The sequence below is a fragment of the Pipra filicauda genome, unplaced genomic scaffold, assembly GCF_003945595.2.
Source record: "Pipra filicauda isolate LSUMZ 115617 unplaced genomic scaffold, ASM394559v2 scaffold85_size2586006_pilon, whole genome shotgun sequence".
Lineage (NCBI taxonomy): Eukaryota > Metazoa > Chordata > Aves > Passeriformes > Pipridae > Pipra > Pipra filicauda.
This window is the reverse complement of record NW_024105042.1, coordinates 2,337,719-2,342,537: the sequence shown is the minus strand read 5'-3', so window position 1 is coordinate 2,342,537 and position 4,819 is coordinate 2,337,719. Positions and strand designations below refer to the sequence as shown.

At 50.0% G+C, this 4,819-nt stretch overlaps 1 long non-coding RNA gene across 1 annotated transcript; it reads left to right on the top strand.

Annotated features, from left to right (window-relative positions):
• Nucleotides 1-1,595: 1,595 nt before the first annotated feature.
• On the top strand, nt 1,596-4,073 carry LOC120325156. The gene is made up of 2 exons (XR_005567036.1): nt 1,596-1,679; nt 3,907-4,073. It is a non-coding gene; the product is annotated as an uncharacterized LOC120325156 (long non-coding RNA).
• The last annotated feature ends 746 nt before the right edge of the window (nt 4,074-4,819 follow it).

The following is a 4,819-nucleotide window of genomic DNA, read 5'->3' as shown; positions in this document are numbered from 1 at the left end:
GAACAAGGACGTCCCTGCGGGGGCTTAACACAATTTGGCTAATCCCTTTGGCGTGTAAATGGTTTTTTCAACTTCATCTTCCCTGCCAGCATGTACAGACAAGGTGGGAGTGAGTACACATGGGCTTGAGACCCCCAGGTAAGCTGAGTCAGGTCTCCTGGGGGGGGGTCTGGCTCTGTGGTTCCCCTTAGAGAGGGGCACTTCCTTGTGAGTCTGAAACAAAGTGCGAGGAAAGTGCAATGGGCACAGCTGAGAGCAGGGCAGTTTCTCTGAATAAGTGAAAGACAGAGGAGGAGATGTTGGTAAATAGGCTATTAACACCCAGTGTCACTTCATTAATTTCATGGAATAAATCTGTCCTCTTCCTCCCATCTCTTATGGCTTGAGCTGGAGGCTGTTTGCTGGACTGGAAGGGAGTACCCAACACAAAACCAGGGCTGTTCTTGGTTTAGCTCCCCTCCCCTCAGCCAGCTCTAGCACCAGCACTGTCCCATTGATATGAGAAAGGTGGACAGCAATGGCAAATGTTCCTTCCATGAAGAAAGTTGGAATTTAGTGGTATTTTCTGTCTTCTTCCGTCCCCTGGAAAGGCAAGCGGATGCCTTCCAGAAAGTACCTGTACAGCTATGCCCATCCTGCCAAGAGGGTACCTCTCCCTCCACATATGCATCTCCCCAACAAGGATGAAGCCCACAGAGTATGGTAAGAGCTGCTGAGGCTCTGAGACAAAGTCTTTGCTGATAGAGAGCTAAGACTCAAGCAGACAAGTGTGGAGGTTCCCTGGGCTGAGCTGCCAGGGGAAGGCCAGGGGAAGAGCTGCAGCCAGTCCCACTGGAGCAGCTTGCCTTACAGAATCACAGAATATGCTGAGTTGGAAGGGACCCACGAGGATCATCAAGTCCAACTCCTGGCCCTGCACAGGACCATCCCCAAGAGTCACACCATGTGCTTGAGAGTATCATCCAAATGCTTCTTGCAGTCTGTCGAGCTTGGTGCTGTGACCACTTCTCTGGGGAGCCTGTTCCAGTGCTCAACCACCCTCTGGGTGAAGAACCTCCCTTGATACAACTTCAGGCCATTCTCTCACATCCTGTCACTGGTCACCACAGAGAAGAGATCAGTGTATGCCCCCCCCTCTTCCTCTCACAAGGAGGTTACACCCAGGGCCTACTGCACTGAAGCCCAAGGTGCTGACACCTGGTTAAAGAAGCAGCTCTACTGGTACATCAAATAAGTTAGGGGATTTTGTTCTTTATGTGCCGCTCTTGGAGCCACAGCCACTATACTGCAAGACTGTCATCCATGCAGGAGACATTGGTGAGGCACCCAGAGCCCATAGCTGTTCCATTCCATCTTTCTACTGCAATAGTTCATGCTATCAGTAGCTACAGAGACCACCAGAACTTGGGCTGTTGTGCCAGGTGTTTCTCGGGCAATCAGTGCAATCAAAGCAAAGAAAGTGAGCATGAGCTCACCTGTATGAGCTTTGGCCATAAATTAATTCATACCTGCAGAGCACTGCCTAAAATTCCTCTCAAGCTGACATCACAATCGTGGAACAGAGTGTGACATGTAGATGCTTTCACAGCAATCCCAAGCCCTGTCTCAGGCCTTCCCAGACCACGTGCAATCGCATCCAGCCCTTACTGCCATGGATCGGTGGATATTTTCGTTGCCAGGTAGAGATCTCATTGATTTTTCTTTTTTTTTTTTTTAAATTGATGTTGCTATGGCAGGAAAGAGTTTTGCCCTATCGGAGACTGCATGGCTGCAGGTAAAGACTGCTACAGCTTGTGTAAAGGTTTAATTACAGAAGATGATTTGAGTGACCTGCCTCAGCACTAAAAAAGCCCTAATAAGACCAACCTTGCCTTGGGAAGACAGGTCAGTTTGGCAAGCGTTGTTGGGAGGGAGCTCCCCATCTCTTACCAGCTTTGCTAATCAAAGTCCACAGCAACTTCTCCTCCAGAGTAAGAAGTCTCATTACTTGCTTTTTAAATGCCTGCTGTGGTAACTACCTTTCCCCAACCCTTTGTCGATGCAGCCAGCACAGTTCTGCATGATTGGTGGCACTACTGTCTTTGCATGCCACAGGTCACCCCACAGGTCCTACTGAGGGGGAAATGAGCTGGGTGGGGATGACTGAGTTGGAGCAGAAAGACAACAGGAGGTGCTTTGGTTTCAGTCATGACTTGTCCTGTGGGAAGGCAGGGAAAAGGTGAGAAGGGACCCCTGCTCTGTCATGTGTCCCTCACAATCCCCCTTCCCACTGACTCTTGGGCAGCTGCAAAATTCACCACTTTCCCAGCACTCACCCAGGAGGGAATAACGATAATAAAAACAAAATTAGAATTATTCCCTTTCCCAGACTGGGGGGGACAGGAAGGGAACGAGCTCTTGGGAACGTCTTGAATTTCACAGCCTCTCCTGGCAAACGTGACTTTTCAGAGAGAAAGTCGCCGCCACCGGCTTGTCTTTTGTGTCTGCAGAAATGGGGTCCTCTCTCAGCCTTTCCCTTGTCATTGGATCTGGTCGGAGGAGCTGCTGTCCTGCCACTTCCCCCATGCAAAAGGAACAGATTTGTCATCCCTGCTGTGGGCTCTGCCATTCCCAGCCTCTCTTGCCTCATTTAAAGAAAACCCCCAATCCCTCAACAATGTAGAGCTTGAAATCTTTTCTTCCTACTTGATACTTCATTACTGTGATTGCTTTTTATTGATTGACAGAGCTGCCTTTGCAAACACACAGGACCCTCGGAGAATTGCAAGCAGCCAATACAGTCCCACTCTCACACACGTGCACACACTGTCTCCCACTGAGCATGGTGGAGCTGCATCTTCCTCTGCTCCCGAAACACAGCTTCCTTGGAGGGATGGTGGGAAGACTGGGAGGTGGTTTCTCTGTCAGGTTGTGTAACACAGAGTTGTTCCATCAGGGAGACAGAGCTGGGCAAGAGGCTGCCACCAAGAGCTTTATTAATCATGGCCAAAATAGTCTTTCTCTGTGCACCAAGGCAGGCTGTGACTCTTGGGGAATCACCACACAGAGATGCGTCACTGCATCAGTGATACACAGGTCCTGGCAAGACCTTTGGTTTCCTTCTCATCTTGAAAATCTCCCTTCTTCCTCCAAACCCACACTGTGCTCACCTCTGGCTTCACGTGAAGGGTGACTCTGGTTTTCCATCCATGTTCAGAGCGGTGTCGCCCAGTCACCTCAGCCACAAGAGACCAACCTCTCCTCACAGCCCTCAAACCTGTTTGTGCCCTGCCAACACGTACAGGGCAGCCAGTGCCTGCTGAGCCACTCTCACTGTGGAGACCAAGCCCTGAACCCCTGTGAGAAAACTTCAGCTTCTGCTTCTTCTGGGAACTCAATAACAGATGGATGGATGGATGGATGGATAGCAATCCTAAATGCAGGGAAGATCCATCACTTGCTTCTGCCTTGAGACCCTATGCAGAGGTGCACTTTTGGAGTCTAGATTGAGAAAAGGAATATAGATTCTGGCTGCAAAATATGCAAGGTCTCAGCCTGTCTGTGGGGCTGGGAGAGCTCACTTTCATATGTGAGACAGACCCAGCTTGCTGAGGCACCCTGTGGTGGTACAGGCACCTTGGTTCTGCTTGTGCTTGGGAAATTTAAATCCCAGAGATGTCGGGGGGGGGGGTGTCAGAGCAACGTGCTGGAGTCTTCCCAACGGCAAATCCTTTTTCCCACTCTGAACTTCTTGCTAAACATGCAAACCCTATTACATACAATGCAATGGTCAGGCCTTGTTAATATTAGGCCTTGACTGGTTAATATTGGCCTTGGCAGCCAGGAACCTGAGTGGAGGAATGGGTGAGGCAGCAAGACCACACAGCAAAGCAAAGCTCTGGCAGCTTTCCTGTACTCTCTTGATAGGATTTAGGAAAAGGACAACTCCCAGCAGACAGATCTCCCGAGGTGGTCTGGAGGATGCATCTGCCTGCCCTGAGTCTTCAATCAAACCTGAGGATACTTTCATCTCCTGGCTTTCTGAGGGCACATTGCTAGGAAAGTAGGAGACAAAATGCAACTGTCAGAATACAGATCTCAGCTGTGATGTATGGGGCAGCAAGATGGGCTGCTGCTTGTTATCCCCTGCCCTGTTGAGGTGACAGACAAGGGGATGACGTGAAAAGTTGTTGCCAGCCAGCAGGCAGATCACAGGGAGCCCAACCACAAGGAAAAAAATGGCCTGGAAGGATCACTTGTAAAGGTGAGGAGAGCACTAGCTGTTAACCTGCTGTAGACACTGATTAAAGACACACTATCCTGTAGATTACATTCTACATTCGTGGTTTTCCACCCACACTAGGAAGAGCAATAATTCTTAGCTTATGGGCTTGCAGTGCTATTTCCAAGCGTTTTAAAATTTCAAGCAGGCCTTTTCTCTCCTTCCCCCAGGCAGGAAGGTGTTGGGCTGCCCCAACAGTGCTAATCCAGCCCTCACTTCTATTAGATCAGCGCTTCAGCACCGCTTGCAAAGATGGCTTTGCACAAGCACTCTGCCTGATCAAAGCACTTAACTGAACTGGCAACATAAAAGCTGGAGATGTGAGCTTAGCCAGCTCACCAAGCAGCCTGCTCTCACCTGCCCAAACATGTCAGGGATGCTTTTTCTTCCTGCCTGCTCTGTAGCACTGAGCAGTGGGTGGAATCCCTTCCTGATGATAGACACCAACAGCAGGGGAGCTCCCTGCACGGGGAGCAGCATTTTCCAGTGTTCACACCTCCATTCCCACCCCATCCTCTCTACAGCAGTTTTCAGACCAGGACTATAGAGCCACCTCAG